Source organism: Erinaceus europaeus, chromosome 16 (genome assembly GCF_950295315.1).
Source record: "Erinaceus europaeus chromosome 16, mEriEur2.1, whole genome shotgun sequence".
Classification (NCBI taxonomy): domain Eukaryota; kingdom Metazoa; phylum Chordata; class Mammalia; order Eulipotyphla; family Erinaceidae; genus Erinaceus; species Erinaceus europaeus.
The window spans coordinates 64,797,934-64,823,280 of NC_080177.1; the positions used below are offsets into that span (position 1 = coordinate 64,797,934).

Below are 25,347 nucleotides of genomic sequence, written 5' to 3' on the forward strand. Positions count from 1 at the left end.
AATCACATTAAGTGAAATAAGCCAAAGAGAAGGATAAATATGGGATGATCTCATGCATAGTCAGAAGTTGAGAAATAAGAACAGAAAGGGGAACCACAAAACAGAACTTAGACTGGGTTTGTTGTAATGCGCAAAAATAAAGGACTCTGGGGGGATGTGTGTGGGGGCACAGGGGGATCGTTCAGCTCCTGGTGTATGATGGTAGAGGAGGACCTAAGCTGGGGGTGAGAGTATTTTGTGGAAAATTGAGAAAATTTTACACATTTATCTATAATTATATTTACTGTAAACCATTACCCCCCAATACAAATAGAAACACTTAAAGAATTAACATGTTTTTGAATTTCTTCTAAGATCTTAGGCTTATATTGCCTGTACTCACAGAAATTTTAGAGAAATGAGAGAGTCATATTTAGAACATACTAAAACATTAAAGTTGTGAGCTCGAATGATAGCTTATCTTGGTGTTGTGCCTGCTTTGTCATTCACATGACACAGGTATGAGCCTAGTCCCCACCACACAGGAGAAAATTTGTTATTGTGACGTTTTCAATTATCTTGTCCATATCACCTTTGCTTTTTTTTTCTTTTTTGTCTTTGCTTGTATTTTCACTGTCCCAGCAGGCTTTTTCAGATAGGAGAGAAGCAGAGAGAGAGAGAGACAGAGAAAAAGGGAGTGGAAGAGAGATAACATAAAGAAGAGTAGAAATGCCTAGAGAAGGGAGTGGTTACAGTCTAATAGATTTTTCAAGAGCTAGCAAATGAGAAGTAACATTAGAGTAAAACATTGTAAGGGATGGGGAAGAGTCATGGGAACAATCAGATAAGAACACATCTCAGACGGAGAGAACAAATATTAGAATGACAGTAAGGTACCTGTCATATTTGCTGAAGAGCAAGCAAACCAGCTATCCCCCGAGCTCTAAGGAAGCAGAAAAGCTCTAATAACCCAAGATACTGTAATGCTGGTTCCCCAAAATTTATAATTTTATTCTATAATGTCTACAGTAGGACCTTTTAAGTATGTGTCACCTTGATATATGATCCAGTAGAAACTGCTATTAGTAATTAATACATACTGATTACCAAAATACAGGAATGTTTACAGAAATGATCTTTTCATGGAGAAAACTATCTTAAGATTGAACAAACACCTAGAGGTAAGATTTTGTAATATGAAGTCATCTTCTTATCACATGAAAACCTCTCTTTTCTCTGGTACTCCAAGTCTCCTAGTATAAGATATGAATGTTCAATTTGCCTCATTTACTTTAAAATGTATATTCACGTCAATTCTCAGTGAGTATGTTATTAAATTTTTATCTTTTACCCTACTAATCTGACAGATGTTAATTAGTTAGTCCAACCTTAAAAGAACCCAAAGGGGAAGGGAAATGTTCCCCTCTGCCCAGACAATATTCCAAATGACTTTTTATCTCTCCCTACTCTGATACAGCAGTTATATCTACCTATCCTTAAGACATTTGTATCATATGTGTGTGTATATGAAAATTATATGTTTACATACAAACAAGCCTTCTCAGAGAATTTTCTTTTGTTAGGCTAGCAAGGTTGTTCACCTGAGGCACAAGTTGCCTGCTTTGCTGTGGTTGTGACCCAGATTCAAGCTCAACCCCCATGACAAGTATTGTGGTATCTTTTCCTTTCTCCCTCTGCCATTTTTCTCTGTCACTATCTATGTCTATGTCTATGTATATATTCAAAAACGTTGGCCTGGAGTGGCGAATCTCTGAAACAACAACAAAATTAAATACATAAATAAATAAATAAATTAGTTTTCTTTAATTCCCACACACTGAATCATTCTACTAATGGTGGTGTGAGCCCTTATTTAAAGAGAAAAAAAAAACAATTTTAACAGCAATTAGGTCTACATTTAAGCTCTGGCTTTACCTTGAAAGAAATATAACCTCATGTAAATATTTACATCTAAACCTACATTTCCTTATATGTAGGATGAGTTTCTGTATGATTTTAGTATCAGGATTTAACTAGATACTTAATTAGTGAACACAAGAAAATACAGAGTAATTAGTGTACAATAAGTGTCCATGTATTTTATTATTACTGGAGCTACAATAAGGGTTGTTTCCTTCTTATCACAATTGCTTCACTACCTTTTCTATATCCTCCTATTGTTTCCATATATTGGCCATCTGTTATAAATAAACTGTAATATATACCAACTCTGTACTATATTTATACTTGTTGGTTAATTTAAATTATAATTGTTTTTATGCCTTAACACACACATATTCTATTTATATGAATTTTCTGTACACACTTTCACCTTGAAAGTCCTATAGCACTTGAAATCTGTACATTAATTTGGCACTAGACAATTGCTAACACCTTTTGTCAGTTTTATTTCAGAGTTTATAACCTGCTTCCCCAACTGTCTTAAAGATCCTTAAAGATAGGAAGACTACTTCTAAATAGTTATTATAAAAATGTCCTATATATGGTAGGCACTCCATCAATTTTGTTGATTTAATGTTTGAGGGAAAATGTTAATATATTCCTTTTATTACAAAGTGTAGTACAGTCTGCAGTTATGACTTGGGTCACTTTGTTAATAAAAGAACTACTGGGAAGATGTTTGAATTATGGCTATGCTTCTAACATATACTGAAAATTGAAGTACTACACTTTTGTGCATTACTTCTTTATCTAGCTTGGAGAGAGAGGTGGCAGTAAAGCTGTTGGGGGTGATATAAAACTTTTAAAAACCTGCTGGAAAACTGCAGAAAACAAAGTGGGAACCAGGACTGGGATGGCAGGAGCATAAGTCTAGTTGCCAAAACTATTGTAGAGTAATAAAAGTCTTCCCACCAATCTCATTTAGATCACTAACACCTGCCCCAGCTGCCTAGGAAGCTGTAAGTTAACTGTTGGAATATCCAAGATCCAGCTGCTGCTATGATTACATTATTTACCTCAGTTCATTTCACTATAGCATGCCAGTGCCTATCAAATCCTAAAGCAATCCCTATACTAAATTTGTAAATTAAAACATTGACTAAAAGGTCATGTATTTTTTTTCCTATGTAAATATTTAGAATTCATCTGGACAGGGAAAATAAAAACATAAATACTGGTAGTTTTAGATTTGGAAAGTAAAACAGAGGAGCTCAATCTTTGTAAAAACAAGGTAGAAGGCTTTAGAGTTATACTAAAACACTAGAATATCCTCTGGAGTTCTAAACTATAAACTGGCTTGTTAAAAACTAATGCCCCATGTTTGAGGGAGGGAGGTAACCATTTGGTGGTAGGAGAAGTGTGCTGACACTTGTCATCTTTTAAAATATTTGCTTAATGAATTGATTTGGTCTAAAAATTACAAAATTACTTAAAACATGTAAAGATCTACTTATCTTATTAAATGATTTGGGGGGTAGGCATTAAACCATCTGGCAAGTAAGAAGGTGTTGCAAGGTGGGCAAAAATGGAAAAATTTCATAGTTAGAAAGACTGAAACAAAAATGCTATCAAAAAAGAGAAAGGTGATTTTAGGTAAAGATACTTTCGAGGGAAGGCAGGAAGATTTTGCTTGTAGATTTACTAACTGGTGATGCCCTTGAAAATTCCAGATAAACTGAAGTCATACCTTGCTGTTGGAAAGGTTGGTTATTAAGTCGTGGAGTAAATAACTTTATTTGGGGTCAGTAGTTTCCTCTTTAGACAATATTTCATTTAAGATCCCAGACAAATAACTAAAATTATAATTTATTATGTATTAGTTTAAAGGGTGTGTATTTTTATTTATTTATTTATTTATTTTTATTATCTTTTTTTTTTATTTTATTTATTCCCTTTTGTTGCCCTTGTTGTTTTTTATTGTTGTAGTTATTATTGTTGTTGTTGGATAGGACAGAGAGAAATGGAGAGAGGAGGGGAAGACAGAGAGGAGGAGAGAAAGATAGACACCTGCAGACCTGCTTCACCGCCTGTGAAGCGACTCCCCTGCAGGTGGGGAGCCGGGGTTCGAATCGGGATCCTTATGCCGGTCCTTGAGCTTAGCGCCACCTGCGCTTAACCCGCTGCGCTACAGCCCGACTCCCTAAAGGGTGTGTATTTTAAAGAATAAGTGTGGGACCAGATGGTGGCACACCTGGTTGAGTGTACATGTTACAATGTGCAAGGTCCCAGGTTCTAGTCCCAGGTCCCCAGCTGCTAGGGAAAGCTTTGTGAGTGGTGAAGAAGTGATGCAGATGTCTCTCTGTCTCTCCCTTTCTATCTCCCCTTCCATCTTGATTTCTGGCTGTCTCTACCCAATAAATAAATAAAGATAATAAAAATTAAAATCCTTTAAAAGAATAATGTGTTGTATATTTTACAATATTATTTTTCAGAGTGATATATAGTTAAGAAATGCAATGGACCAATTAGTTTTATTTTTACACGAAGGTCAAGCCTTTCTAGTACATCTTTATTGTGGGACCAATGAAAAAGAAATGTAAACTCTAAGAGCATTTGGTATTTACACTAATAGATACATATTTTGTAAACTAATGATATGAAAAATAACTTAGAAAATAATTATATCAAGAAACCATTGGTGAAGCATTTCATTTATTTTTTCCTGCGAAGAGAATTGAAAGTAATGTATTGGGAGTCGGGCAGTAGCACAGCAGGTTAAGCGCACATGGCATAAAGCTCAAGGACCAGAGTAAGGATCCCAGTTCGAGCCCCCTCATCCCCACCTGCAGGGGAATTGCTTCACAGGTCTGCAGGTGTCTATCTTTCTCTCCTCCAATAAAACAATATTGTTTTATTGTTTTATTTTATTATCTTTATTTATTTATTGGATAGAGATAGCTAGAAATTGAGAGGAAGTGGGAGACAGAGAGGGATTGAGACAGAGACACCTATAATATTACTTCACCACTTGTCAAGTGTTCCCCTGCAGGTGTGTACTGGGGGCTTGAACTCTGATCCTTGTGCATTGTAACATGTATGCTCATCCAAGTGCCCCACCACCCAACCCCACAAATGATATTCTTTTAGAAGGTGGTTATTGCATCTTAATTAGTGAAACAGTCAAAAGGATTAAGAGAAAGACAATGACTTCTTATTATCCAGTGCCTTCATCATTCTTGACTCAAATTAATCTGTGTGCTTCAGCAGGATGTATTAAGACCAACTCTGAGAATCTTTAGAGTCAGATTCTAGGGGTTAGTAAAATGTACAAGGATTCTAGAGTTTCAGAATCTCACCTTGGCCACTAGTCACCTTTATAAGTCTCCAAGTTCTAGAAAGACTTCATGTATCAATAAAGAAGGAATGATGGCAGCAGCAGTGGTGTAGGGAAAGCAACACTTAGAGTGAAGGACTAAGACTGCTTACTAGCCCTTTTACCCAGCTTTGTGGTTGGTTTCAAATGGCCCTGTAATGGAGAGATAATATCAGTAAGATTTATCAAGAGTGCTAAAGCTTCTATATCACCTTGTAAGTTAACAAACACATGCATTAACAGTTTTGTACATGCCACTAAAAGTTCCACATACAGATCTCAAGAAGTTTGTGGCTTCCAAAGTATACACTTTTGACATATTAATTACTTAAATTAAGGACAGTGGGGCCCATAACACAAAGAAAAAGTCATTTGTTTTCCCCTTCTATCAAAGTAAACACTATTCATTCTCATTTAAGCTGTAGGGAAATGGGTCTTACTCATTTAAATTACTTGCTATTTTATAACACTTTCTGATTACCCTCCTGTCTTCTTAATTCTATTAGGCTGCCATGGGCAAGGCATGAGCTCAGATGTGGAAGCACCCTGGAATCTCAAGTCTCATACGACAATGTTCTCAGGTAGGTAGGGCACAGAGTTTGGTAGACTGCAGGTGGGCAAGGGAGCAGAGAAGGTAGTGCCGCCCTCTTGCTAGTTGATTATTCACCTGAGGATGCTTACTGGCTGTAAGGGTGAGATTTGTGTGTTAGTAGTCACATATGGGCTGGCAAAAGCAGTTGCTTATCTGACATAACTTACCACTCTTGATAAATGCAACTGAATGCTTAACTAAATCTGCTGCTGTCTAGTGGTGGGTGGAATTCTCCAGGAATATGCTGTTACTGTTACAGGGGACTCATGCCATTTAATTATTGGGTAAGGCAATACCCATACCTTTAGTCCCCTAAGAGTTGCTAATCTTGTTGCAGGGGACATCACTACACTCACATTAAAGTTCAACACCTTAGAGCTCTCTTCAGGATTGTAGTTTTTATATGATGTAACTTCTTTTTTGGGGGGAGGCCTGACTCGTGTGCTCATTGCCTGGGTGGTAACATTTATCCTTCTATGTGGAAACTTATTTGTCTGAGATTGATGTCAATTTTTGTGCAGATTATGTATGTATATATTGGTACAATTTTGTTGTTACTGTGGGAGGAGGTATGCACAGATTTCCCTTATTCAGTCATCCCTCAAATTCAAACCTTTAAATTTTATTTCATTTTAAACCATGAATCCCACATAAAAGTTGAATAGCTCATGAAGCAGAAAGTCTCCAAATAAAAAGATGTTAGCATCTATTTTTAATAAAATGTTCATGCTTCATTTGACAATATATATAAATTGTGTGTGTTAAACAGTTAAACACATATATTTAGGTGAAGAAAAAAAAAGCACTGTTAAGTGAGGTAGGCAAGATGTTCTTGGTCTGAACAGGAAATAACATTAAGAGTGTTATTCACAGCTAAAAACTTCAAGAATTAAATAAATGCAGTTGTAGTTAGCTGCAAGTAAACTCTTTTTGATCAATATATGGGAGAGGCTGGATTTGTTTAGAGACAGCTACAATAATGCCTACAATAGCCCTAGAGCTGCATTTTAAAAGGTGAATTAGCATCTCAAACTCCCTGGACACAGAAACAGAAGAACAATTCATCCAATGTGAGAAGTAATCACAGTGCTGTGTACAGGCCTGGGCTCACTAAGTTAAAAAGACCTTGGAAAAGTTGAAGAAGGTTTAAGGACAAGCAATAAACATGATTAATAGCTTGGAAAATAGAATCTCAGAGGAAAGGTTAAGGGAACTAATATTATTTAAGTTGGAAAATAGGCTGGGGAAACAAGTTGGTTTTCAATTACATGAAGGATTATTACATAGAAGGTACTGATTGGTACTCTGATGCCACGAAGGGCAGAACAAGAATAAGTGAGCTTGAAATGTTGTATAAAGCATTTAGGTTACCTAAAAGAAAGAGCTTCCATCAGGACTGCAAGCCATTAAAATAGAAAGTACTGCATTTCTTTCTGTATAGACCTTTCAAAATGCACTTGAAACTCATTCGTCTAGGAAAGTTTACATGAGGTCCAGTCTAAGAAGTGAGAAGAAAGAGAAACATTTGAAGTTTGTATAAAGACTATCTTTCTGAAGTTTCTTTTTACTCTCTTTTTAAAATTATTTTATCTTATTATTACTTTTTTTAGGATAGAAACAGAGAGAAATTGAGAAGAAAGAGACTAAGAAGGAGAGAGGAAGAGAAACACCTACAGTACTGCTTCAATACATGTGAAGCTTTCCCCCTGCAGGTAGGGACCTGGATCTTGAGTCCAACACGCACACTCAACTGGTTATGCCACCACTTGGCCCCTCTTCTCACTCTCTTAATGGTGAATGCTTGTATTATGAATTTTTTATATGGCTATATTGGTTCAGTTTTGCTGTTATTATGAATTTCTATGTGGTCCATAGAAAGGGGAAGTGTCCACAGGTCAAAAATCACTATGTGGTCTGCTTTTGAATATGCTCTGTTTTATTTAGTATAGAAAATTTAAGAAATAGTGTAACTCTGTAATTATTTAGGGTAGCTATTCAAACCATGTTAGGATGATTGCTAATTCAGGTTCATGAGATTACTGGTAACTAATTACATTTTTGTTTCTTGATTTGTCATCTTTTTTTTTTCAATGCATTTTTGTCTGTTCTTTTAGAAATGAATCAAACCAAATGGATATTCTTTCATGAGGTGATAAAAATAATATATTTTCCTCCAAAAGATTTTATTTACTTAGAAAAATAGACTATTCTCTGAACACCTGCACACTTAATTCTCTTAGAGTTAAATTATACAAGAATTCCATACCACTGATTTCTGAGGCTTGTGCTAACAAAGATAAATGAAAGCAGGGATTTCAATAAAATTTTGCAAACAATTCTGTTAGAGCTTGTCAAATACACACAAGATATGAGTTCTAACTCCTTTCATTTATGTGTCAATGTTATGAAAATCACTAAGTGAAAGTATGGATTATTACATACAGTCTGTACACAAAGGGATAAAAATGAAAACTCTAGCTGGAAGCTTTTAACTATTTCTTTGATGAAGATGTTTTTTTCCCTTGTATTTCAATCTCTTTAAAATATATCATAAATAAATGAGCATTTCTACCAAATACAAGCAGGCAGAATAAACTGTATTGCTAATAAAAAGAAAGAAAGAAAAAAGAAAAAGAAAAGAAGAAAAAAGAAAAAGACCCGTTTTTAATATTTTAAAGAGCATCTATTATTCTATGTTTGGGGAGTGAATAGTAGCTTTGTAGTCATTAATAATTCTTTACCATTTACCATGACAGTAAGAAACATGGTGAGTGATAGTGATTATTTTGTCTTTTAAGAATGAGAAAGACTGTCATGAAGGAATAAATCACCATATTTGCATAAGTTACTGAAAAGACTTCTTATATAACTTTGAGGGTTTTGGAAGGCAAACAGGCTTTTGAATAAATGCAATTTTATGATTTCCAGGCAAGTTTTTGTTGTTGGTTTTGTTTATTTGTTTTGTTGTTGTTGTTTTTACCAGAGAACTGCTCAGCTATGGCATATGGGGATGTGATGGATTAAATGTGGGACGTGGAAGCCTCAGGCATGAGAGACTTCAGTACCACACAAGCCAGAGTAGAACAGTGCTGTCGTTAAAAAAAAAAAAAAAAAATATGAATGTGCTTGTTACTAGGTGAGTTATTTCCCACCCACCTTTTTTTTTCCTATTAATATATTCACTACTACAGCAAAATCTCAGAATTAGAACCTTACCAATAACGTAGATGTACATAATGTAGAGTATAAAATAATCTACCCTTAAATCTTCTCTGTATCGGGGATGACTTTTTTTTTTTTTTTGGAATGACTACTAATTTCACCTAAAACCCTTTTAAAAATAGGTATTTTGTGAGGGCTGAGGGGACCAGAATACACAGTACAACTCATCTCTGGTACATGGTGGTACCAGGACTGAACCTGGCATCTTTGGGACATGAGGTATATAAGCCTTGTGGGCTGCTGCTGTGGCTGTTGCTGCTGCAAATCTTCCCAGGACATTTAGAATGAAGAATAGATTTTTTTTTTACATGTGAAAAAGTTTTAATATTTACAGTTATATTGCTCTATAATGAAAACTTTGATTTTTATTTATTTCATAGGATATAGATGTCATTTTTGTATGTGTAAGCCATCTGAGAGGTCACATTTGTCAGTGCAAATTTTGTAAGGCTTTTCAAAGCAGGAGGTTCATATACATTTTTTTTAATTTTTAACTACAACAAGCTAGAATTGTTATAGTTAAAAGAGTAATGCCACTTTAAGGAAAGGGTATGAACTAAGTTTTACTTGGCATACTTTTTGAACACTGTATTTTGAACTATCTGGTAATATCCCTTGAACAAACTAGTGAGTTTTCTTTCAATGACTTAATAATTGATCTTATTTTGTGTTTGACTTTTAAAAAAAATTATTGGCAGATTAATGGTTTATAGTTGATAGTAAAACAATAGTTTGTACATGCGTGACATTTCCCAGTTTTCCACATAAAAATAAAACTCCCACTAGATCCTCCTCTGCCATCATGTTGCAGGACCTTAAACCATGACCCCCCCCGCAAGCCCAGAGTCTTTTACTTTGGTGCAATACACCAACTCCAGTCCAAGATCTGTTTGTGTTTTCCCTTCTGATCTTGTTTTTAACTTCTGTCTATGAGAGAGATCATCCCATTTTCATACTTTTGTTTCTGACTAATCTCACTTAACATGATTTCAAGATCCATCCAACAGGGGGTAAAGAGGGTGAAGTCACCATTTTCAATAGCTGAGTTGTATTTCATTGTGTATATAGACCACAACTTGCTCAGCCACTCATCTATTGTTGGACACCTGGGTTGCTTCTAGGTTTTTGCTATTACAAAGTATGCTGATATGAAATAGGTATACACAAATCTTTTTCAATGAGTATGTCTGATTCCTTAGAATATAGCCCCAGGTGAGAAATTGCAGGGTCATAGGGCAGGTCCACTTCTAGCCTTCTCAGAGTTCTCCAGACTGCTCTCCACAGGGATGGGACCAATTGACATTCCCACCAGCAATGCAGGAGGGTCCCTTTGTCCCCACAACCTCTATAGCATTTGTTGCTACTATCTTTTTTGATGTATGACATTCTCACAGGAGTGAAGTGGTATCTCATTATTGTCTTTATTTGTATTTCTCTGACAATTAGAGACTCTGAGCATTTATGTTTGTTGGCCTTTTGAATCTATTCTATACAGAATATTCTGATCATATCCTCTTCCCATTTTTGGATGGGGGCATTTGACTTCTTATTTATTATCTTCCAATACCCCTTGATGGTTAATTTTCTAAGAATGCATTCCAGGGTCCAAGAAGTATATATAACATATTAACATCATCAGATCATCACTTCACAAAAATCAGGACTTCTTGTTTTTTACTTCTAATCATTATGACGCCATACACAAGTTTCATAAACTCATAAGGATTTATTAACATCAAGTAATGTGACTGAGAAATAAAGAATCATTTCCCTTAATTACATATTTCCATGTTCCTAACGGTTCTTTTCTACTATGACATAGTGTCATGATTATACACTAATTTTTTCAGAAGTAAAATCATTTTAATTATTACTGAATCCAAAGATCAAAAGTACATACTAGATTCTTCATTTGTAGATAACAAGTCACTAGGTTAAGTACTTCCCATTATCAATCAGAGGTTTCAATGAATGGTAAGGATCCTCAGCACAGTCTATATGATAGTCTATATGAAGGATAAGAGAGAGAAAGAAGAGAAGCTTATGAGAAAACCTGTGCAACTGTCATATGTCAAATTGTCATGTCCGATGTCACAGATGTCTGTGAAGAAGCAGTGCATGCTTAAAGAAAGCCATGAAATTCACGAAAATTTGAAAATGTCAGAAATTTTCCATATTTTCTCCTTGCATTTCTTTAGCTATGAAATGGTATTGTCTGGATATTTATCTGTGGTCTCATTCTATTCTGAAAAGGGCAATTTTTAATTTTCAAAAGAAAATATGCTAAACTGTCAGGAAAATACCTGGGAAAAACTAATCTTTTAGAACTTGCCTGTTTGCATTTTTTTCTCATAGTTTTTGTCATTGGCAAGGTTTTCCTCTGTGTTACTAAGTCAGCCTGTGCCAAATAGTATGTTCTTTCTTTGTTCTTTATGCATCATCCTTCATCTGGCTTAGCAAACTAAACCACAACTAAATACATATTTTAAAAATTTTTCTCATCATCATATTCTGCCTCTCAAGTGTTAGCTAAGAATCCAAACATGTATACGATGACATTGACTCACTTATCTGTGAATATATAAAATATGATAAAATGCATTAAACATCAAAGTGTTTAGTCTATAAACACAAAAAATTATTTTTCAATAGTGCTCATATGATACTCTTCAAGGTTTTGATTTTTTCATATATTGAGTTTAAATTGTTTCAGCATAATGCTTATATGGAGAGCATTTTGAAGAAAGACTGACAAATGAGAAGAGTTTGAAATACTGTCATCAATTAATCAAATTAGTTGTCATTTTTATAAAACATATCTTTAAGTTGTTTATTTTCCATTTATGTAAGCAGATCTAAATTTTCAAGGTGTGGAAAACAGAAGTTCAGGGTATTAATTTTTCTTTCCTTTTAATTTTAATTTCAACTATAAATTTCAAGATTATAGAGAACAGTAAAATGCTATAAAACAATGAAGTAATTATCAGTTTTAAGTATTCATAATTTCTTTTTTAATTTGTAGACAAATCTACTTTTATTCATGTCAAGGTAAGAAATCAGCTTTCACAGGTAGGTCTTTTTTTCCCTTCATCTTTTTTTTTTCTGGGTTCAGATGAAATTGGAATTCAGAGCCCTTTGGTCATCTTTCCCTAACATTTAACCCCCTCTGAGAGTATGAACCAAAATTTTTTATGGGGTGCAGAAGCTGGCTTCTGTAATTGTTTCTTCACTTGGCATAGGCATTGGCAGGTCAATCTATACACCTAGCCTGTTTCTATCTTTTCCTAGTAGGGTAGGGCTCTAGAGAGGTGAGGTCCTGGGACAAATGATGAGGACATCTGCCCAGAGGGTGAAGTATGAAATCATAGTAGCATCCACAGCTTGGTGGCTGAAATGCAGTAAGATAAAAATAAGGACAAAATATTTATAATGAACAGGAACCATAACATAGGAATAGAGCAGATAGGAATAAGGATTTTAGGATAGACAGAAACTAGTAAGTCTACTTTAGGTATGTTCTTAGGGGCTTATGACTGATAATTTTTGCTGGAACTTGATAGCTAGCCTGCATGTAGACTAGGATTATTATCTGGGAAAATGGTGTCAAGAGCTGAGAATAGGATTAGAAAACTAGATCAGGGCAAAGAATAGCTCCCCAAACTTGAATAAAATGCATAAATACAATGAACTATTTACCATATCAATCTGACCCAGGGGCCTATATCTACTCATATTTACAAGAGGAGCCTATGTGCCTCCAAATCCCTGTCAGCCTGTGTTTGCATTCATGGTCACATCTGGGAACATCCCAGGCTGCATTCATTTCAGGACCAGTTTTCCTTGAGAGGTAGAGTAGGATGACCCAGAGTAGGATGAGCCTCCCTTCTGAAAGTGGGGGAGTCCTTACCATTGGTAGTTCATAGTGAGAGTACGGTCCTGAAGAAGCCCACAGAGGGCTTAGGATGACATTTCTAATAGAAGTGACTGGTGATGGTGGAGAGGAGGATTTTTAGATGTCCAGGCCCAATGTATCTATGGGGGAATCGAAGGATTTCTTGACTCAGACCCCAGGTAATGGGGTAGCCTTGCAATGATCGAGAAGACCATCATTTATGAGCCAGTCTCTTTCCCTTTCCAGCTTTTGTAGTCCTTTCCTTATCTGACAAGATTAGGCTTTCTCCCAGTTGTTAGTGTTGAGGGTCATTTGTTGTATCCAAACCAGTAAGAATTAGTTTTATGGGGTCTGGCCTCAAGTTAGGGAAAAAATATACCTAGGATTTTAGCGGGGTCTAAGATAACCTTGAATTTTACTGCATTTACTTGTTTGTTAATTCTAATAAAAGTTTTCATCAGGACAATAATTTTCCTTTAGTTTACAAATAATTATTATCAGTATATCTCTTGACCAATGGTTTATAGTTTTTCTTCTAAAGGTTATCATGAGATGATAATAATGCTGATGCTGTCAAAACAGATTAAGAGATGTATCTTACTTTCTTTTGTTTAATTAGTTGAGTACATAAAATGACCCTCAATGCAAGGTCTGAATAAAATAAGTTAAAAATTTGATACATTAAATGTTTATACTAAATAAATATATACTTGATTAAAATGTAGGCAGTTATAGAACTTGAAATTTTCTATTTATTTTTCCCTGGCTTACTGAATTAATAGTGATTTATAAAACTATAAGTTAGTAAGAGTACAGTTCCACACTGTTTCCATCACCCAAGACTGTTCCCCACCCCCCTAAAGCCCACCACCCCCACCCCCATCCCAGAGTCCTTTACTTGGGTACAGCACATCAAACCCAGCAGAAGCACTACATTGTGTTTTTCCTCTCTGTTATTATTTATCACCTTCTATCTTTGAACAAGATTATCCCATATTCATCCTTCTCTTTCTGTCTTATCTCACTTAACATGCTTCCTTCAAGCTCCATCCAAGATGAGGTGAAGGTGGCATCACTATTCTTAAGGCTGAGTAGTATTCAACTGTGTATATACACCACAGCTTTCTCAGTCACTAATCTGTTGTTGGACACCTGGACTACTTCCAGGTTTGACTATTACCAATTATGCTGCTATGAACAGAAGTACACACAGATATTTTGGATGGGTGTGTCTAGTTCCTTAGGAAACATCTCCAGGAGAGGGACTGCTGGGTCATAGGGCAGTTCAATCTCCAGCCTTCTGAGAGTTCTTCAGACTGTTCAGACCAATTTACATTCCCATCAACAGAAATACAGGAGGATTCCTTTGCACTCACAACTTCTCCAGCATTTGTATTATTATCTTTTCTCATGTGTGGCATTCTCAGAGATGTGAAGTAGTATCCCACTGTTGTCTTTATTTGGATTGCTATGACAATCACAATGATTTAGAACATTTTATTTTTAATTTCTTTATTGAGGAAGAGCATTTTTTTTATTCATATGTCTGCTGGCCTTTTGAATCTCTTCTATGGTGAGTATTCTGTTCATATCCTCCCCCCAATTTTGAATGGAATCATTTATCTATTGGTGAATTTGGTGAGCTCTTTGTAAATTTTGGTTATTAGTCTTTTGTCTGATGTAAAGTGAGGAGGTCAGAGAAAATACAAGGGCACCAAAAATGACTCCATTTTGGACTCCCTCCACCCTGTTAGCGACTATGAACCCAACCAGTCAGAGACAAGGAGGAAAGTTTCCGAATATTGAGAAAGGAGAACAACCATTGACCTGAAACCAACTGTTCCTTGTTCCATGAAAATACCTCCACTTGTACCCACCCTGTGCTAACTATAAAAAGCTGAGATGAAAAATCTTTGGGGTCGCAAGACTTCCCCTATGTGGAGGCTCTTGGGATCCAAGCTTAAGCTTGCTAATAAAGGCTCTTGTACTTGCATGTGACTCTGGACTTCCTTCTGTATGATTGGGACCCGAACTTCTGAGTGTAACATAAAGATCTCCCATTCTGTAAGGAGTTTCTTTGTTTCTGCAGTGGTTTCTTTTGTTGTACAGATGCTTTTTTATTTGATGTACCCATGAATTTATTTTTAATTTTATCATCCTTGCAATTGTACTAGTATCACTGAAGATGCCTATAAAGTTTAGATGGAAAAAGAGTACTGCCAATATTTCCCTCTAAGTATTTGATAGTTCCTACCCTAACATCTTAAATCTTTGATCCATTTGTTTACTTTTCTGTATGGTTAAATGCAATGGTTAAATTTCATTCCTCTGCACATTTCAAACCAATTTTCCAATGCCATTTGTTGAAAAGACTGCTCTTTCTCCATTTAATAGTTTGTAATGACAGTCTAGTAGGATATAATATTCTTGGCTGAAAATCTTTCTCAATTGAGCACTCAAAATGTATATTTTCCATTCTCTTCTGGCTTTTAGAATTAGTGTGGAGAAATGTGTTGGTAATCTTATGAGTTTTCCTTTGTATGTGACTCTTCATTTTTCTCTTCCAGCCTTTGTAATACACTCTTTACCCTTGTGTTCAAATTGAGGAGAGAAGGAGACAGGAACATCATGATGGTGCCCTCATATGCTGAGCAGGATTTCCTGAGTCTTGAAGGATTCCCCTGTCCCCTACTTTAAATCCAGTGATCACACTTGCTTGAATTAACTTGTGTCTAAGTGAGTTACTTAAGACTTCCCAGTTGTAAATTTTAACAGTTCCTTCCTTCCTTCCTTCCTTCCTTCCTTCCTTCCTTCCTTCCTTCCTTCCTTCCTTCCTTTCCTTCCTTCCTTCCTTCCTTCCTTCCTTCCTTCTTTCTTTCCCTCTCTCTCTTTCTTTCTTTCTTTCTTTCTTTCTTTCTTTCTTTCTTTCTTTCTTTCTTTCTTTCTTTCTTTCTTTCTTTTTCCTTTTTGCTTCACCTCAATCCCTGGGATCAAGATGGCAGCTGGTACTCCCTTGTTACACCATGGGGAATTTGGCTGTGATTTATCTTCCCTGCAGGCCTTGAAGGCTTTTTAACCATATATAGATTTTTCACTTAATCATTCAATTGTAATTGGGAAGACAGAGATAAGATAAGAAAGAGAAGAAAAGATCAAATTGAGATAAGGAAAATGTTGTGGTCACTGAACAGGAAGCATCAGATTGGGGGTGGACCGCAATTTCTCTCCCCTATTGTCCAGTAGGGAAATCTAGATTCTGCCAAGCATTGGAGTGACAGCCAGTGGTCTTGGAGAGATGAACTCTGATGAGAAACCAGAGTGCTATCCTGGTATTCTCCCACTCCAGGTAATGTGCTCAGCTTATTCACTTCTAGTACAGAGTCAAATATAGCTTTCGAGTTAGGACAGGGTGTTAATTTTTATGTCACCTCTTCGCAAAGCATTATCTCACAGTGTTCAAAGGCTTTCTTTACATATAACCTCTCATAAAATGTTTATGGATACAGTAGGAGGCTATTAAATTTTGTATTTTAAAGATAAGAAAAGTTGATTAGGTATGAAATAATTTGCTTACTGCTATAAAATTTTTAGCAAGGACAAAGAGAAGCATAGGAATTCTGAAATGAGAACACTCATTTATTACACAAGTACTGCAGAAGTACTACCATCCTTTGTATGCATATTAAAATTATATATGCATAGACACATACACACAAAAGCACACAATCGTAAAAGTATATCTTGCAGTTAGCAAATAAAAAGTTCTACTTGCTAACTATTGAATAGTAAATATTTTTAGGGATTCTTGTAAAATACAATTCCATCTTAAAACTCCTCAAAAAAATATCTTACTCTTTTGAGGTTGTGGTTACACAGAATTTCAAAATAGAGCAGAATTAAATTCTCAATATTTTTAATAAGAAATGGTCTTTTGAATAGAACTGTCACAGTGCTTAGGGAGATAATAGAAACATATAATATCTTGCTTTGGGGTAAAATCAATCATGGAAATATAGCAAGACTTCTAAATTATGAATTATAATCTATAATTCGCTCTAAGCTTAAATTTTAGAATGTCATTCATCTTTTCACAAGAGCAATAACCAGAGATGAAGACAAATGCATATATTTTTGTATCATGTATAATATTTTTTGCAGAAAATAATAGTAATATTACCATTAGCTATAGAAATATAGAGCATTAAATTAAAACTACTGATCTCACTTACTGTTTGAGAAAGCTAAAAAACTTCTTAGAGGTATCTATGCTTAATATGCTCTTGTAGTTATCTATATCTGTAGGGTTTTTTTATGTTTTAATTTGACAGGACAGAGAAACTGAGAAAGGAAGGGGAGATAAAAAGGGAGAAAGACACCTGAAGACCTGCTTCACAGCTTATGAAACATTCCCACTGCAGGTGGGGAGTGGGGGGCTCCAACCGGATCATTACGTTTGGTGATATGTGCGCTTAACTGGGTGTGCTGCTGCCCAGTCCACTACCTGACTGTTAATATATCATATACGGAAGATGAAATGAGGACACTACTAAGCATGATTCACATCTGTTATTAAAAACAAAACAAAAACAAAAAACTATGGGTAGCTTCAAAGAGAAAAACCATCTATTCTCCAAGTTGCCTTGTAAATGAAATTCTAAAGTGGTTTCTTTTATTTCTCCTCCTCCTCCTCCTTCTCCTCCTTCTTTCAGTGTTAGATTCTCATGCTTATGTGATTGACTGCTCCTAGACTGCTTTTCTTACTTAGAGAGACAGAAAGTCAAAAAGAAAATCTGAACTATTTCCTCATTCCTAACTCTATTTGTTATGGTAAACCATTAGTCTCCTCCTCCTCCTAATAATAGTAATAATAATAATAATAATAATAATAGTGAGTAAAGAGGCCCATCTTATTGTCACTGCCTTCTCTAGAGTCTCTAATTTTTTAATCAACCTACTTACAGAAAAAAATAATTCTGACCTGATCACACTTATATAGAATGATTATTGTGACTCTTGCCTTATTTTGCAATTGGTTCTTATACTACAGTGAGGAAGATGAAAGTGCTATGCTTCCTTACAATTCAAGATGTAACAGTTACTATTTCACTAAAAGAAACTGTCATTATGTACTATGTTTTATAAGCCAGAGTTTAGGAGTATGTTCTATGACTGTTTCAATTCACTCGTTAAAATCATAAACTTTAATTTTATAAACTTTAATTTTAAAATTACACTAATAATGGAAGCAAAATGGTTTAGGACAATGCTAAATCTGTGCTACATAAAAAAATGAGTCATAATAATATAGGAACAGCATTATTTGAATAATGAAACTTAAAGATTTATAACATTAACAGATACCATGGGGTAATAATGACAAGAATATTAGCCATTTGTACAATGTTGTGTGACAGAGATGGTTAACTCAATTAGAACCTGATGGTATTAAAGGCAAGGTCACATATTCAATTTCCATGTGGGGCAGTATACTTCTGACTGGGCAAACTCTGTTCTTTACTCACTTACTACACACCCAACCGTAATCAGTTATTTCTCAATTATGTACCACTAATTGAAGCAATAGCCTACTGACTGTGGGTCACTGGTGCCATCTGTATAAATGAAAGACAGCAGGTCTATGAAGCCAGAGACAGAGAGCAACTTGAGACCAGTAGTTGCTCTCAAATAATTCACTAGTCACCTGTAGATTTTTTTTTTCAGGAAATAAAATAGATTTGAATTTTCCAAGGAATAATTTTAACTGCAAACATTATTCAAAAATAAACTGGAATCAATTCACAGTGTTTTTTTTTTTCAATTAAAATGAGTCAAGTTGATAGGCCTGTCATGTTTTGTATATTTGATCTTACTTTCAACATACATTTATATGATGTTTTCTTGTTAGTGTGATTCCTGATAAATTTTTCACTTAGCTATTATTGTGTATTTACAAACTCTGTCTTCTTCTATGTAACTTCTAAGTCCTATAAGAAATTTGTAATATAGCTCCTTAAAAAAACCTTTAAGAAGTAAATCGATAGACATCTCTAAAGTACTCATTAAGTTATGCTAAAAAGATTTCATCTATGAAAGTAAGATTTAAGATACTATTTCTCTAGTATATAGACATGTCTATCTTATATATTCTCAGTACCAATCACCAGATAAAACAAGTTTTGTATTTTTGAGAGTTAGTGGGACATGAGAAAATACCTTAAACAAATATTTCATCAAATAATTGTTAGAGATATTGTATTAGTAATATATGATTTATGGAATATGAAAAACTTAAAAGTATGTTCAAGGATCTGGTGTCTTGATTAAAATGAAATTAAGATAGGTTTAAAAAGAGAATAAGATGGAATGTTTTCAGTTTCTCACTATTGAGTATGATGCTGACTAGACAGTAGGTTTTCTATATATGGCCTTATTAGATTAAGGAATTTTTCATCAATTCTAAATCTTTGGTAGTGTTTTTTTATCATAAAGCAAAGTTGGATTTTGTCAAAAGCTTTATTTATCTTTTGTATAGTACTTTTATTTTCAATGTTATTTATCGCTGCCCCACTAATTTTTTCACTCTTTCTGTTTGTCCCATTTTCCTGCTGTGGATAATTATTTCTTTGAGGCTAAACAGAAAATATGGATAGATACAATAAAGAAAACTACAACACCAAAACAAAATACTGCCATTTATATAACACCGTTGCTAAAAATAATGCTGCAGTAGGTCACAATCTTCAGCATTAAAAGACTTCAGTCCTTGCCTCTAAATTATTTGCTCTTTTCCAAAACACACACACACACACCAAAGCAGAAAAACAAACAAAAAAGGAGGAATTATTTTTCTCATAGAAAATATTTAGGTACATTCAAGTACTCTTTTGTAAGGCAATAAAACACAAATGAAAGGAGTAATAGTACTATAGACAAAGTAAACATCTAAGTAAATTATTTCAAGGCACTTTGGATTCTTTTGGAGACTTCTGATCTCTACAAAGCACCATTAATTTTCTACTGTACAAAAGAAGAATCTTAATGTTGTCTTTGGTTTCTTACCATTTAGGGGAAAATTAGCAAGATGGGTTACTATTATTATTATTAATTAACTAGTTATAAACCAGAGCACTGATAAGCTCTGGTTTATGGCAGTGCTAGGAATTGAACCTGGGACCTCTGGTGCCTCAGGCATGAAATTCTTTTGTGTCAATCTCTGTCATTTCTCAATCCCTAATTTTTTTTTCCTAATATACTAAGATAAGTAGTTTAATGAACAGGCATTTCTTTCTCCCTTTTTCTCTTTTTTTTTTTACATTTTGTTATTATTATTTTCAAATAATAGTCTACATCTCCTCAAAAAATAGCAATAAAATAATTATTCATGGTGGGAATGAGAGATAGGTCAGTTGATGGAGCACACACTTTGCCATGTGTGAAGGTCTAGGTCAGAGCCTCCAGCTACCACATGGTAGCACCCACAAGGGGGAAGGTTCACCAGCGCAGAGTGGTGTTGTGATCTTGGTCTCTCTCTCTCTCTCTCTCTTTCCCTCCCTCTCTCTCTGTGTGTGTCTCTTTCTCTTCCTCTACTTAAAAAAAGAGTCCAGTGGGAGTGGAGGAACAGTGCAGACACAAAGCATCATAGCAATCAAATAAACAAACAAAACAGTAAAATCAAATAAAAAACAATTACATCTGAACAAAAGCATAACCAAGGCAGATAAACGGGTATGACGATTCTCACATTTTTCTGACATTTGTTAAAGGAAAATACTTTTCATTAATAAGAAAATTCAGGAAGGATAAAAGACAATGAGGACTCTGGTTACAAGTTATTAATTGGAAAAGCAAGATTGAAAGATCTGAATGTTCAAGCACTGAGATGGAAATAGCACGGTATATTTGGAATTGTTGGACAGTTCAGATCTAGTTTATATTTGACCAGGTTATAGACAGTATGGCCACTTTTCATCATATCCCATCACTAATTATCAGTTTGTGGAGGTACAGTTTTATTATATCTGTCTAGCATATTCGAAAATAGCACAATAAAACTCAAATATATTGAATTATTTTTGAGTTGATGAGGTTAACATTTTAAAATCCAGTAGTTTATCTACCCATAGCTCTAAAATAAATCATGATTTTTTAATTATAAATATGTAAAAATATATACATAAACATACACATATACACATGTATATGTACACACATATACATACACATACACATACATATATATTGAACTAGAGAGGCTCAGTTCTGCCTTATGAAAGTGCCAGTTCTAGGGACTGAACCTCACTCAGCTCTCTGCATCGCAAGCACAAATGTCCTTTTCAGTCATTACACTATCTCCTTGCTCCCACCTATAAATTATTTAAAGACTTGAAAACTAAAGAATCTATTTTGCTCAGTTGTCCTTAAAAAGGGGGAGACTGACATTAAATTGTATCCATACGCTAATAACTACTAGAATAGAAAATATTTTTGAATATAACTTGAATTTAAATGCTTTAAGGAGACACAGGAAAATCCCTATATCCATTTATTCTTGTTTGAATCTAAAAGTCTATTTTCATCCAATTTCTTAGCATTTTTAGTGGTGAAATATAAAGCCAGGATTACTAGCCTAAGAGGGTCATCAGATTTAGAAAAACCTATACATCACATAACTTTGAATAAAGGTTACCATGCAAGTGATTTATTTCAGTCAAGCTTGATAGGGATTTTATGACTGGTTCAAAAAAGGAACTGCCAAGGTTCATCTTTACAGAGATTCTGTTCACTGCAACCTTAACATGAAAGTCAGATTGAAAATTCATATCCATAGAAGGAATAGTAAATGGAATTTTCCCATAGACTATAACAGGGAATTATTATTAATACTACATGCATTAAAATTGTTTTGTTCTAAAAGGATGACAGAGGACCTAGTGGAGGTTAAACTGATATGTGGAAAACTGAGAAATGTTATGCATGTACAAACTATTACATTTACTGTCAACTGTAAAACATTAATCCCCAATAAAGAAATTTTAAAAAAATGTTTTGTTCTAAGAGTCCAGACATGACAACCCTTATCTATTTATGCATTGCCTTCTTATGTTGGCACCATTGTTTATTGCTACTGCATTTTTTTGGTATTGGGGATAGAACTGAGGGTCTCATAATGAAATATGTGCTCTACAACTGAATATCTCCCCAGTCCTTTGTGAATCAGTAAAGTGAGGTTGCTGTACTCAGTCCGGGGGGAAAAAAAAAAAAAAAGTAAAAGAGTGGGCTAATTTGAGACAAATATTTGCAATTAAGTTCAGAATATCAAATGCAAATGATGTTTAGAAGATTTAATCCCAAATGTTTCCACTTTTCTTTTACTGTTTAGGGAACAGTAAACAAGGAAATACAGAGAACGTTTTCTACAATTATTCTGAGCCAGTCTTTCCAACGACTCTTAAGCTTTTAAAAATTAGGTAGTAATAGCAGATTGGCATATTAGAAACAATATGCTAGGCCCATAAAATTGGGAAATAAGGCATATGAAGAAGCTCATAAATCTTCAAAGTATAGAGCTGGGTGACTTTTCATAAATTAAATTCATCCATGTGACAGGCTCCCAAATTAGGCAACATTACTAGGACTCTCAAAGAGGCACTAACGAGCAAAGGTTAGCTGCTTTCTGACTTTGAACAGAGCAAAGATATTTTTGTTTTTGAACCACATACAAATTGACATTGACAGCATAAATACTCCATGCAATGCTATTATTTGTGAAATTCATCTACATCAATGAAAGTAGTCACAGTATGCTTATCTGTAAATTTATTCAATGCGTGAATAAGTATTTCCATCAGTAATTCTATTGTTGGGGGGAATACAGGTAGTATTAATTTTTATTTGCAGTCAAATGCTCTCCCACTGAGCTATACCCCCTCAATTTTTATTTGCTTTGAACACTCATAGGTTTATTTAGTGAACAAATATTTATGTTGGGTATATACATAGAAATAGAACTGGAGGGGGAGTCGGGCTGTAGCGCAGCGGGTTAAGCGCAGGTGGCGCAAAGCACAAGGACCGGCATAAGGATCCCGGTTCGAACCCCGGCTCCCCACCTGCAGGGGAGTCGCTTCACAAGCAGTGAAGCAGTGAAGCAGGTCTGCAGGTGTCTATCTTTCTCTCCTCCTCTCTGTCTTCCCCTCCTCTCTCCATTTCTCTCTGTCCTATCCAACAACGACGACAACAACAATAATAACTACAACAATAAAACATCAAGGGCAACAAAAGGGAATAAATAAATAAAATAAAATATTAAAAAAAAAAAAAGACAAAGAGAAGTCGAGTGGTCCGGGAGGTGGCGCAGTGGATAAAGCATCAGACTCTCAAGCATGAGGCCCTGAGTTCAATCCCCAGCAGCACATGCACCAGAGTGATGTCTGGTTCTTTCTCTCTCTCTGCCTGTCTTTCTCATGAATAAATAAATATATTCTTAAAAAAAAAAAAAGAAATAGAACTGGAGGGCAGGGGTAGATAGCATAATGGTTATGCAAATAGGTTCTCATGCCTGAGGCTCCAAAGTCCCAGGTTCAATCTCCTGCACTACCATAAACCAGAGCTGAGAGGTGCTCTGGTAAAAGAAAGAAAGAAAGAAAGAAAGAAAGAAAGAAAGAAAGAAAGAAAGAAAGAAAGAAAGAAAGAAAGAAAGAAAGAAAGAAAGAAAGAAAGAGAAATAGAACTGGAAACATAGTGTATGCAAATAATCAATATTAGTAAATAGTCCCAAGTTAGAATCCAGGTTCCATTTCAACCCCAGACTAACTGAAGTTTCAGTGTTTTGGTTTTCTCTGTATTTCACTGTCTCTGTCTTTCTATCTGAAAGTTAGCCTGGAGCAGTGAAGCTCCAGGAATGATAAAAATAAACAAACAAAAACAAATGAACAAACAAAAAGACAAGACAAAAATATATTTTAATATTGCTTTAGTGTAAAATTTCTAGTTTCTAAATTTCAAAGGCAAAATAAATACATCTAAACAAAATTTATATATTTATTTTTTAATTTTATCATTGCCAGGACTTTTCCACTACAACTGAACTTTCTCAGGTACAGGGACAGAAAACTGGCGGCAGCCAAAAGACAGATACCACAGCATTAAAGCTTCCTCTGGCACAGGTACAGTGGGTTTCAGACTTGAACCTGGGTCACATGCATGACAAAACAGAAACACTCTCCAGGTGAGCTATCTTGCCAACCCTATGTAATGTTCTTACAAAACTTATGTTGATTCTTGTCATTATTTAAAATAAAACCCCAGGGCTGGGGGGGGGTAGATAACATAATGGTTATGCAAAATGACTCTCATGCCTTAGGCACCAAAGTCCTGAGTTCAATCCCCATAAACCAAAGGTGAGCAGTGCTCTGGTAAATAATAATAATAACGATAATGTTGATGCAACTGATGAATTCAATTTCTTTTGTGAAAAATAAAAATATATTTTGTCTTCTTTCTTTCTTTCTTTCTTTCTTTCTTTCTTTCTTTCTTTCTTTCTTTCTTTCTGTTTGCCTCCTGGGTTATTGCTAGGGCTTGGTACCACTGCTCCTGGAAGCCATTTTTCCCTTTTGTTGCCCTTGTTGTTTGTTGTTGTTGTTGCTGTCATTGTTGTTGAATAAGACAGAGAGGAATGGAGAGAGGAGGGGAAGACAGAGAAAGGGAGAGAAAGACAGACACCTGCAGACCTGCTTCACTGCCTGTGAAGCTGCCCCGCTGCAGGTGGGGAGCCGGGGGCTCAGGCCGAGGGGCTCGAACAGGGATCCTTATGCTGGTCCTTGCACTTTGTGCCATGTACACTTAACCTGCTGCACTACCCCCCAAACCCCCTATTTCATATTTTTGTATTTAATATAAATCTTTCGTTATGATTTGATCTATAATCTACATGGAAGTCTTTTTGGATTGGCTTTTATGCTGTTATAAATTCAACTCAACATGTGTATCTATTTGTCAAATGTAAATTCAGAATTCATTAGAAATTTCCTTCAGTTATTATACATGAGTTTTTAGATTCATGTTATTCAATAAAATTAATATAATCTGAGTGAGGTTTAATTCCTGCTGTATTCTTTCACAGTTTTTTCTCATTGACATGGATTTTAGTGTTGTTGAAAAAAGTATCACTCACATTAAATAAATCTATGTACAGTGTGGAATAGAGACTCACTATTCTTTTATATATTAAGTCATCTTTTTGGATAACATAGTGTGTTTATATAGTTGAATAAATCTCATCTTCGTTCTATTACTCCAGTTTAGTTATTTTATACAGATCTTGTACCTTTCATATTAAGTATAATTTATTTTAATAAATTTATAATTACTACTGTCTATATAGGTTTTAAC

The 25,347-nt window shown here is 35.0% G+C and overlaps 1 long non-coding RNA gene across 2 annotated transcripts; it reads left to right on the forward strand.

Moving 5' to 3' along the window:
- The first annotated feature begins 1,070 nt into the window (after window positions 1-1,070).
- On the forward strand, window positions 1,071-24,256 carry LOC132533355 (uncharacterized). 2 transcript variants are annotated; one of them, XR_009545231.1, is made up of 7 exons: window positions 1,071-1,160; window positions 5,761-5,835; window positions 7,457-7,558; window positions 12,091-12,137; window positions 15,528-15,696; window positions 16,201-16,306; window positions 24,024-24,256. It is a non-coding gene; the product is annotated as an uncharacterized LOC132533355 (long non-coding RNA). The 2 variants fall into 2 exon arrangements; XR_009545232.1 differs by lacking the exon at window positions 15,528-15,696.
- Window positions 24,257-25,347: the final 1,091 nt, after the last annotated feature.